The sequence below is a fragment of the Nesoenas mayeri genome (assembly GCF_963082525.1).
Source record: "Nesoenas mayeri genome assembly, chromosome: 15".
Classification (NCBI taxonomy): Eukaryota; Metazoa; Chordata; class Aves; order Columbiformes; family Columbidae; genus Nesoenas; species Nesoenas mayeri.
The window spans coordinates 4,184,116-4,196,312 of NC_137559.1; the positions used below are offsets into that span (position 1 = coordinate 4,184,116).

The 12,197-nt window shown below is 46.2% G+C and overlaps 1 protein-coding gene across 1 annotated transcript in view; it reads left to right on the forward strand.

Annotated features, from left to right (window-relative positions):
- The window catches only part of USP22 (ubiquitin specific peptidase 22), a 118,557-nt gene that overhangs the window by 9,467 nt on the left and 96,893 nt on the right, over positions 1-12,197 (forward strand). The window lies entirely within an intron of this gene.

Consider the following 12,197-nt stretch of genomic DNA (forward strand, 5'->3'; position numbering starts at 1 on the left):
GTGGCGCAGCCGGCGAGCGGTTGCGTTCCCGCCGGTCCGTCCGCAGGTGCTGCCCGTGCGGGGAGCGGCGGCCCCGGGGCTGCGGTTCCGCCGGGAATCTGCGGCCTGGCCCACCCTGAGCAGCGCCGGGGCCGAGGGTTGTCACCCTGAGCCGGGACTCCAGCCCTTCGAACGGGTATCGCTTCTCGTGGCTCCGTCCCGGGCCGACCGAGGGGCCGAGGGGAGGGAGGGCCGGCCATGGGGGCGGGATTTGGGGTGGGCGCGGGCAGACACCTCCAGCCGAGGCTCATTTCACCATCAGAGCCAAGACACAGAGACGTGGCTGTTCCGAAGCGGTTGTGCTGGGCTGGGTGTATCTGTGGCCTGTTTTACGGGAACTGCCGTAATTCCCAGTTAACGTTTGGACTGGGTGATCTTAAAGGGCTTTTCCAACCAAAATGGTTCTGTTCTATGAATGACCAACCTGTTCTCCATACAGGGTCTCCCACTCGCAAAGGTTGTTCATGTGTGTGCACGTTGTTGGGTACACTGACCTAAATTCAGTTGTTTTCTTTGACATCTCTGTGTAAAGTTGAAGGTGGAGAAGCTGCGCGTGTCAGGACTTTGGGGAACAATGGGTGAATTCCTGTAAAAGGAGAAAAAGAGGCATTTCCGCAGGGTCCCTTTTGAAGCCGCGATCAGGGAACATCTGATTCCTCAGGTTTTAATTGAGCAGTTTGTCGTGGTTTGAAAACATTTTGGTTTGTCTGTGATAAAACGGGGCCTGAATGTGCTATAGGTTCCGTAGCTTTAAGTCTCCTGTTTGAGGTAATGTCTCTGATAAGGGTAATAGAGCATTTCCAAGGCGCCAGCGGTCCCAAAAGCCCAAAGTCCAAATGGACTTAGTGGCTGAAGGAGCTTTTGCCCTGAAGAAGGAAAGGGCGTGTGGCTTCATCCCAGCACCGGGAGCTTTTCCACCTGTTTGTTTTGATGTGCGTGAGCAGAAAATACATTTACAGAGGGAGCTGGAAATACTCAACTGTTATCCAGACACAAATGGGTTAATCCCAGATGTCTTTTCCCTGTGAACAGCAGCAAGATCTCGCATGGCTATTTAAAAGACAGTTTTATCACAAGTTTTTCTGGTAACAATGTTCTGCTCCTCTCCTCTAATAGGAAAAACACTGAAATGAATTCACAGCTTCAGTGTTTGTCATCAGTAAGCGATCAATAGTTAAGGAAAAAGGAGAAAAGAATTCAAATTCTTCCTAAAAAGAATCACATTCTGAAACGTCTCGCGGTAATGCCCTTTTTTTTTGGCTGCAGAACCAATATGAAATGAAAGAATCAATAATTTTATTTACACAAATGAAACTGAAAAATAAAACCCAGATCAGGTAGTTTATGTCATGGTGACCTTACTGGAAGCCAGTTCGGTCTTCTGAAAATCAGAGCTGGAAAAAGCCAGTTCAGACCATTTTTCCCACCCAAGCAGGGCAGGGTGAGCTGTAGCCTGGTGTGTTCTCTTTCTTACAGGACAACGGTTGCCCACGAGCTCTGTCCAAGCTCCCGTGGTTATTTACCTGCTGTCTGCCAGCCTGTTTATTTTAACAGGGAATAGTCTGTCACCAGACTGGCAAAGTCGATTGAAACCACGTGCCCTGCAGAGACAGTGTGAGCAGCGAATCATAGAGCAAAGGGTTAGGCTGGAGTTGCAATTAGAGGAGGAAATTAATCGAACTGAGGCTTGTCTTTGTTGCTTTGATCGGGAATCTATTTTCTTAGCTTAACCCAGTGTAATTAGCAACAAATTCAGCGTCACTTTAAACCTGCTGATTCACACATTGCACATTGGAGGGCAGTTGGGTGGCTGAGTTATGACAACGTGCCTTTGTTCACAGGAACATTGCAGGGATGTCTGTCTTAAATCGAGGACTTTTGTTTTGGAGACGCTACTGGTAAATGTTGATCCAGTCTTCTAAAACTCCGCCTGTTGTTTTTATTAGCGCTCAGCCTCATTCATTCTCACTGTGTCAAGCCAGAACTGCAAAGGGCTGGAATCCTTTTAGCATTTTAACACTTCCTTGACAAACATCCTGCTGTTCTATCACCGAAGTGTAAGAGCTCTTCTTTGAGGGGACAAAAAACATCTCCAGACTCAAGGAACTATTTGCACTTGTGTTTGGTGACATCTGCTTTAGTGCAAGCATCACTGAATGCACATCTACAGCCTTTTAACCCTGTTCTCTAGGGCAACAATTTTGTGCTCTAGTTCTTCCAGGCTCTTACTTGTCACCTTTTTTTCAAGGAGTATAAGATGGAGCTTCTGTCTTAGGAAAAGCTTTGGTTGCTTACCCTGAGAGCAACGATCTGTGCAGAAATCCCCACAGAGTAACAAAAACCTTCCCCTGGGAAAAACATCCTTGAACTAGTGTGAACTGAAAGCTCCCAATTTCACTGTGCCTTTGGCTGGAAAATGTAAATGTTCAAAGGGCTGGGGCATGATTAAAGATTTTCTTGTCTCAGGTTCTGATATAAAAGTGCAGACTCTCCTCCTCCCCTCCCTGCTCTCATAGGTTGGGTTTATAGGGGTAAATGAAAACAGACTAGGGAGTTAGGGGAAGAAACAGAGACCTAAGGTAGAAAATAGAGGAAAAAAGGGCTTCTTGAGGCTTTTTCCGTTCTTTGGCCCTGCAGCTCTGTGCGGATCAGTCGTCTGTGTCCCTTCCAGGCAGTGGAACCAAGAAGATGGTCTTGATTTTTGCAGCAGTTCTAGTTCTGGTTGGAACTGGGCTCTGATGGACATCAAACTCCTTTTGGAGAACTTGTGCTGGACGCCTGGTCACTCGTCTCTCAGCTCTTTGGGAGAATTTTGCTGTAGGTTCGGGTCACAGGCTTTTGTTTTTATTGTTTGAGATAGATTCTGTGAGGTTTGGTTCCTGTTGTTTATAATTAGTTTTCTCCAGCCTCTGCACTGCAGCATTTCCAAGCTCGGTATGAAAACAGTGTAGACATAGTGAGACTGCATTTCTGATCTATGATCGTGCTGCAAATCCCCGATCTTCGCAGCTAACGCAAAAGCCGGGGAAAAGGGAGCAATATCCTCTCTCTTCCTTCAAATAAAAATCCTCAAAACATCCACCACACAACAATTTAACGAGCTGAACGCCTCCAGGGGACACAGCGATGTTCTGTCACACACGGAAATAGAGACGTGGCGAAGCTGAGGTACCATTTCCATTGCTTTAATTGTTGAGCGGACAGTTCAGGCCCAGTGTATAGAAATATCTCCTAACTGCAGCTTTGCTGATCTCAGGATATCCAGCCCTGTCTCTCCCTGCTGCCTTCTCGCTTTGTTTCACAGTGGTAAAAGCAGGTAAGGTCTGAGTGCTGGGCCCCCGAGAGCTATAGGGCAGCAGGCACCTATGCAGGGAAGTGTATAGCTGACCCCTCTCCTGCTTTTTGGTGGGTTAGGAAAGAGTTAAATGACACCAGAGGGAGAGGCTGTGCTATTGTTCAGGCATCCCTGGGTCCAGGGTGGCCGATCTCTATTCCCGGATCTGCCTCTGGCTTCCTGCATGGCCTTGGACCAGTCACTTACCTTTTCTTTTCCTTAGCTCCCAAATTACAACATGGAAATCATTCTCTTCCTGTGGTGCCTCGTTCCCTAAAGGTTTCGGGGTGGCTGAGAGTCTGTGGGAGATGATGGGAGGAGGAGAACACATTTCCACTGGAGAAATATTTACACAGAGGGTAGCAATTTTGGGACGTGTTCTTGTTCACTCAGATATAGCGCGGGTTGTGCATATGGTGATATTTGGGGTTTTTTTTTTAGTAGGCAAACCTGTGATGAAAGTCAAATTCCATTTGTCGTGGATGCAGCTGCTGAGTGACGCCAGCTGCAGTGACCCTTTTCTTCACTAGATGGTGCTTTGCATCAAAGATTCAAATAACTGCAGTTCTTTTCTGCACAGAATTTCCTAATTTTTCTTCCCCAGTCTCCATTTCTTCCCCTCTTCTTTCTGTGCTTTTAACACTACGGGGAACACTTAATGATGCTGGATATTGAGCAAGGCTGAGCTGGTGGTAATACAGGCTCCGAGCCACCCGCACCCACCAGCCAGTTGTCTGCTGGGCTTTGGTTTTTGAAGCGTGTATCGGTGCTGCTGGGCTGTGGCAGAGAATTGAATTCTTTCCGTGTTTTCTATTCCCATAAGGAAAAGGCTTCAAAGAGTGGGTCCCCTCCCCCTCTCTGCTGGTGAAGGGCATTTAGGGAAGCTGGGGAAAAAAAAATCCAGCTCTGACAGGCATTTATTTAACAAACCACCGCCTTTCCCTACCTTAGCAGAAGATTGGTTGTTTTTTTTTTTAAAAAAAAGGGAATTACTGCGTTTATATCCATCTTTGTATTCAGGAGATGGTTCCCTAGCCAAGGTCATTGCTGCTGCATGCTGGTATCCCGCAGCGAGCCACCTCCTCTTCCTCAAACGAGCACCGATTTCGGTGAGGCTTCCCCACGTAAGAACGGAAACAGGCTTGAGTCTGCCAGCGCGAGGTCCCGCGTCGCCGCCGGGTAGAGGAAGCCACAAGAACAGCCTTCCCTTTAGAAAAGCAGCAAAGGAGATGAACCAAATTGTAATCAAACATTTCCTGTGCAGACATGCTTGGGGATCAGCTACGAGCTCCTATAGCATGAGGCACAGTGGGGCGTGCGGTGATGTGGTGTCACCATCCGTGACAGCGTGTGCAGGGCAGCTCGGGCTGCCCGTCCAGCACCCCAACAGAGCATACGCAGATGATAACCCACCCCAGCACCCCAAGATAGCACACGCAGATGATAACCCACCCCAGCACCCCAATGGAGCACACACGGACGGACCATAACCCACCCCAGCACCCCAATGGAGCACACGCAGACCATAACCCACTCCAGCACCCCAATGGAGCACACGCAGACCATAACCCACTCCAGCACCCCAATGGAGCACACAGGGACCATAACCCACTCCAGCACCCCAATGGAGCACACACGGACCATAACCCACCCCAGCACCCTAGTGGAGCACACGTGGACCATAACCCACCCCAGCACCCCCATGGAGCACACGCGGACCATAACCCACCCCAGCACCCCAGTGGAGCACACGCAGACCATAACCATCCTGTGCTGGAGCCCTGACAAGTCATCCCCAAGGCTCTCGCGCCTCTGGCACTTGCCTGCAGCCATGACGTTTGGTCACATTCATGCACTTGCAGGGTTACTTGCTGCGCACCGTGCCCGTGCCATCGCGTGCTGCAAACGTGCATCCAGACACTCCCATCATCGAGGAGGCTGTGAGGTTACATCACTTACAGCTCCCTCCCCGCCGAATTTTATGAACATTAATGGGGCTGGATTGCTGCTATGACGCCAGTCAGCCATGCACAGATTTATAGTCTGAGGTCAGGGGAGATGATGCTTCTGCCTCTGGCACCGCAGCAACGACAGCGATTTCATGCGTGTGCTGACAAGCCCCCAAGGCCGGTGCTGCCGCAGCCCTGTCCTCACGTGCTGGATGTTGCGCTGATGGCAGTGACGTCCCCACAGCAGGGACACGAGCTGCGCTAAACTGCAGTGTGACACAAAACTCCTCTCGGGACTGGGAGCTGACAGCGATTTCTTTGTCGTTCCCCCTGTTGTCATCTTCCCACACTGCACGTACATTTGTTCATCGTTAGGAAGATATTGCTGATGATTAAACCCTGGGTCTGCATCACAGAGAAAGCGTTGGAAGGAGCAGCCCAGAGCTGCAGGGTTTAAACTCGGAAGAAGAGTGAGAAGTGGGGACAGTGCATTTCCAACATCTATTCAATCTGGAGAGCAAACTGCTCTCCCAGTCCCTCCCGGCCGAGGGGAAATTGCATCACTGGCATGTGCAGATATTTTTTTCTGAAATCTGCTTGGTTTATTGTTTTCTCCCAATGGGATTTGCCAGCACGTCCCAAATTATGTGGTTCTGAAATTTAAAAGTAACATACCTGTGTGGGGGAGAGAAGGAGTGGTTTTCACTTTGCAGTCTGGCTCTTCCCTCCTTCCTTTTCCCCACATCCCCACGTGTTACGGAGCTGCTCGTGGAATAGTTTGGGAATGAAATGTCACCGTTTGAAACTGGTGAGTCACACTTTGTGAGGCGGGGGGGGGGGGAGAATATGAAATCTTGCGGTGTGGCAGAGCATCTCCTGGTGAGAACAGATTCCCTGATGATGAAGCTGAGGGGCTTTGAATAAAGGCTGCAGGGTGTGCCCATGCTGTTTTCTGCAGGAGGAGCTCAAAACCCTCAGCAAACTTTAATTTTCTTCCCTAATATGCCCAGTGCAGCTGGATCCCAGAGCCCCTTCCAACAGAACCAGGTTGTATCTGTCTGACAACACACCTACAGTGACTCTCTAATTAAGTCTCCCCGCACTGCTGTGAGGTGTGTAATTACAGCGACACCTGACTTCAGCAACCACTCAAGGGACCAGCAAAAAAAAACCTCTTTACCAGAGCAGAGAGGAACAGAATTTTCCTGAATACATTTTTGGTGATATTTTAGGAGACGTTTATTAAACAAAAAGGGTTGATTGTTCTAGTTTCTTCTCAGTATATCCCAATATTAGGATGATGCCTTTAATGCATTGGATGTTAACATAATCAGGGTTTCTTTTCTTTCCAAAAGGATACTAGGGATCTTTTGTCTCGTAATTGTTATTAAAAAGTCTCAATTAGTGCAAATGGTGGCGATGGTCTTGCGAAATGAACTATTGTTTATCAGAAGCTGAGCAGTTGTCCTTCCCTGCCCAGCCCCTGTCCGGTGGTAAAAATTGTTAATGAAAGGGCAACATTATTCAGGATTCCTGCTCTAAGGTATTATAACCACCCCCTTCTTTTCTCTTTTGTGTATTGTTGCCCTTTTTTTCCTGAACTCAGGCTGTTTCTGCGATTTGTTTTATGCTGTGGGTCTGCAAAGAGTTGAACCAGCAATGCTACAGGAGCTGTAAGTTGTGGCAGCGATGCAGAGTGAGCCAAGGAACCAGGTAAGAAAAGGGCCCCCCCATGGGCACCTGCTACACCATCAAGTTTGAAGCTTCAGATATTCCAAAGCAGTAACCCTAAGAGACATGAATGCCAGTGGATTGTCAGTTCTGAAGCATAATGACAGTACTTTAGTGCTTGATATTTTCTCCTTAGTCTCTGTTTCTTCTAGGATAGCTGTCTGCTTGGCATGTTTACCTGCCCAGATCCCTGATGGGGATTCCCTTTAGCTTACAGTGCCCTGCAGATAACTCCCAAGATAATGCTGTACAAATACATCCTACTGAAAAGCAGCTTATTTCCTAGAATGAGGTTAGTGTCATTTCACACCGAGCAACAAAAGATTAATTTACGGAGTCTACAACTCACTGAAGTACTGAATTCAGTGAGCGTTTGAAGTTTCAAAGATAGGTGATGATTTCTTTAAAACTTAGATTTTTGCCCAAATTAAAGGTTTGTGCCTCATCACCTCCAGTGGGATTTCCCAGGGTGCCTGAGACCACACATCCTCAGCCTCTTAAGCCTTGACAAAACTGATACATAATGTGTGGAAGTCTTCCTAACTTGAACAAACATTTCAGTTCATTCTGAAAGGCCCAAGATTACTACTGATTTGTTTTTTTGGGGGAAAAAAAAGGACAACCGAAATGACGTGTGAAATTCATTAGCGAAGCATTGTCAGAACACAATAGAAGAACAGACAAAAAACGGTCCAGATTCTGTGGTATTTCCTAAAGGGCTCCCTCTGACACTTGGCTATTCCCTGCCAATCCTTTTGTATTGTTTTTGATAATGAATAGAAGCTGAACAGATGATTGTTGTATTGTCCACTAAGTGATTCATTTACATTAAATAGTGCTCCAAAAGTAGGCTTCGGGTTGACTTTTTTAGTCACTTCAGTTTTTTATTTGTACAGTTTAATTACCATCTTTTAACTCTCCACTGTACGTAATTATTTCCTGATTGATTCAGCTAAATTAACATGGGGGGTGACTCCTCCGAAGTCAGTGGTCCAACAAGCCCTGACATAAGAAGCAGCATCTCTGGATGTTTGGAGATGCTGAATTTTGAATGGCCTGTAGAAAACTGCTCTCGGTTTGGGGAGGTGCTGAGGTTCTTAAGGATCTGCAGACCCCTGGTGGCCTTGGTCTCTATCTCTGAAAGTTATCCATGAAGCACAAACTTTGCTGCATAAACCATCACAGTTCCATTGATTTCCTCCTTAATCTCTCAATGCCTGCTGCATGTGTGCACTAAGGTTTCTTTATTAACCCAGGGCTTCCATGACAATTTCAGGCTTTTCTTGAGAGGTCAAAAGCTTTGTGTTTTGGTTTGGTTTGTTTTTCTATTTTGTTTTGCAGGGTGAGACAGATGTTTTGTGCTTGAGGGCATATTGGCTACTGCAGTTAGAAGAACTGCAGTGTAAGAAGCTATTTATTCCCAAATCCACATCCAGAACTGCAGGTCCACTAATTTGGATATGCTAAGGGATGGGGGAGAGTGACACATACTGAAGGGCTTTTAGATGGTTGAAGAATCTAAGGAAATCGAGGCTCTAGGCCTTTCCATCTCCCGGTGTCTGAGAGCTGCATGACTTTGCATTTATTGAATAGCTGTAGTCACATCTCAAAAGCCCCGATTTTCTAGTTATTCTCTGTTCCCCATTTGATGGACCACAGAGAGGTTCAGTGTGGATTTTAGGTTCTGCCTGTGTGAAACAGTGGAGTCTGGGGCAAGGGAGGAAAATAGTGATGCGGAGAGGGGAAGGGAACAGTCCCAATAGTGTTGAGTTGTTCCTGGAGTATAGCCTAGGTTTAAATCTCCCAGGGCAGAGCAAAGCAGCCTTTGTAGTCTTTTCTGACATATTCTCCATCCAGTTAGGAGAAATGAAATCACCAGTTCCGTGCCCTGATAGAAAAGAAAGGAGTTTGTTTTGAAGAGTTTATATGCCTGTACCTGCCAAGATGAGCCAAGAAAGAGCTTAAGTCTTTGCCACCAGTTTTTTATCAGCTTGTAAGGCAAATGAAGAGCAAGGACAAGTACGCCCCAGTAGCACTGTAGCCATCCAGCTGTGAAAGACGTCACATTACAACTCTCTGCCATTCTGTACCTCCCTGGCTACAGAACCTGGGCAGAAGCTGGTGGAGGTTTCGGCTTCTGTGTGTGTTACGTTTCTGTTATCCTATTTCAGAAACTGCCTGCTCTGTGATTAATGCAAACTATCCACTGAGCTTTACCCTTCTTTTGGGTTCTCTGGCATCGTCACAAACCCAGATGAAACTCGGCAGACACACAGATAAAACCAGCCCTTCCTGTGCATCAAACCACAAAGTGTTGCCAGGGTTTCCCCCGCTGCCTTCCACTTTAACCCTCCAGCGTTGCTCTCCTTGTATTCTCGCTCTCCCAGGAGCCCACATCGCTCTGTGTTTAGTGGCAGGCGATGAAATCAAACCGTGCATTAGCAGCTCCATAATAGCTTTGCTCAGTGGAACCCGGCTTCCTTCATTAACCCAGAAAATGAGAGTTGTTTTTGTACATTTGAGAAGCTAATTATTTAAGTGCTGGGAATTAGGGCTCATCAGGTACTGGAGACTGATTTTGGTTTTGCTTCTCAGGGGATGGAAGATGGAAGGAAGCTGGTTTTGCACAGGTGTGCGGTGTGGTAATTCACCAGCACTTGGAGCAGGGAATAACAGTTGGCAGATCCTTGTCTACCTTAAGCATTAAAGCCCCTCGCTTTCTATATCCCTTTTCTTCCAGACATCATCAGATGATTCTTCCCATTCAAATAGATTTTTGAAATCACCACTGATCAAATAATTCTATAGATTTACTTTTTTTCTACCGTAAAAAGATATACCACACTTGTGGTTGACCTAGACTGAACACTTTGCAATAAAACAATAATGCTTCATCTCAGCTCGGTTTTTAGAGAGGAAAATGAGCTCACATCAGTTGTCCTATAATGAGTTATCCTTCAGCTTTACCTTTGATGACCATACTCAAAGAGGGGTTTAGATAGAATAGCTGCTATGTAACCCAAAATGGGACCTTCCAGTGGCCTGGGAAACAGAAGATGAATTGGGTGAAAACCCCCCTCATCTGTGGGAAACCACAGCTAAGGACAGACCTATTATTCTAAACAAAGTTTTTACAACAGAATGACTTCCAACAGTAGATGGGTGCTTTGACATTCTTCCCAGAAAATGACAGAGAATCTGTTGGTGCTATTGCCAATAACTATATGCTAAAGAACGGGGATTTGGTTCTGGTAGCGTCACTGGACAGATCCATTCTTCATTACAAGCAGCTTGCCAAGAACAAATGTTTCATTTTTATTGAGATAGCCAGTGTCCTGTGTTGTCTTTAGAGACTAAGGGAGGCAACTTTTCTGTGTGTTCAGTTGAAGCCAGATGTTAAAGTATTGTCTGGATGTAATTGACTTGACAAATGGCAGGAGTGACATTTTAGCTCCATTTAAGTCAGTGGCAAAATTCCTGTTGAGTTCAGCTGGGGCCAAGATTTCATCCTATGACTGCTGAAGGGAAATCTCACAAATGATCTTCAGAAAAAGAAGCGCAGGCAATTCTGTTTTTCTAGGGCTCTCTTCAGCTTCTAGGCCATGAATCCTTGGAATTCTGTGCACTGCTTTGGAGAGGTCTGTGAAAGGTCACAATGAAGCTTATTGCTTTAAATTAGCTATACGGGAGGCCATGGTTCCAAGGGAAAACTTCAGGAGTTGATTACAAAGTTCTAAATCAGGTCGATCCATTGAAATCCACCTGTCTTTGTACTCCTTGGACTAACAGGCATCCTTCTGGCAGGAGCTGTGCAGCTGAACTAACCCTTGGTCATGGAATATTGTGGATTCAAGCAGCCACTCTGTCCCCTGTACTAGGACTGAGCCACGTGGAAACCTCTGATCTGGCACCTACCGGGTGCTTTTACCAGTGGATTGGGCTGAAAACAAACACTTTGACTTAGAAAAGCTGCTGTAGCTGGGACTATACAACCAATTCAGTTTTGTGCTTTGTCCCTGAGATAAATGAGGAGGGACACAGCGTTCTCCCTACAGACTGTGAGGTGTCTGAAGTATCTCAAATGAACTTTATTTGGAGCTAAAGGCAATCAGCTTCTGGCAGAATTATGCAACAGATCCTACCTATGATATCTCCAGAGGTTTAAGCCCTGTGGGCAGACACAACCTGATGTGCTTTAAAGGCTTTGGATTAAGTAACAGTACTACTGCTTGAATGGTGGTGCTTAGAGGGAAAAGGGCTTGAGCTAGCAAAAAAAAAACACCTAATGATTTAAAAATAGAGTATTTTAGAATGTTAAAAGTGTTCTGCTTAAGGTTTCAAAAAGTTTTCCACGTGGACTTTGGTAAGCAGAGCTGTTCTGTAAGTTCTTTTCTGGTACATTGTAGGGCAATTTGGGTTTTTTAGAAAAAATGCAGGAGAGGTACTGAGGAATCTTCATGTATTATGTATTGGTTATGAGCACGGAGGGTCCTTGTGCTTGCAGGAGCAAATAGACTCCTTGTGATGAGAACAAGATGCTGTAACTGGATCTAGAATTTTAGCCATATGCACAAAGGAGAACTTCTCTGTGTTGCTTACTACAAGATGGAATGGGATTCCTATCTGGAGATCTGGGTCCAGGGGAAACCAAAGAGCGGTGAGTGCTGAAGTCCAGTATCTGCCACAGAACACCCAGGCTGTGCTTCTCTCCTATTTTCATGAAGGAGCGCCTGCTCAGCGTCCGCTTTGATTGCTCTGCCAGAAGCGGGATGACACAGAGTACTGCTTCATGGCAACAGATTCCTGAGTTCCGTTTTCAATTCTACCAAGCACGTGCAGAATTAAGAACTTTCCAAGTTATTCAGTCCGTGAGTTTCAAGCCAGCAAGCAATGCAAACTCCTGAATAGCCCCCTTCAAATCCATTTTTGGAGCCAGGGTATTCAGCCTTTTGTAGGTTCAAACTTAAGACAGCTTCACTTGTAATCCAAGGTTTTCTGAAAAGTCCTAACTGAATTCCTGATCTTGCTCATACAACTGATCTAAGGGAAAGGTTCCTGTTTACCTGATAACTAAATTGGACATTTTAACACATGTTGTGTGGAAAAGCATGCCCAAATGATAAAGTAACAATTGATTCATGGCT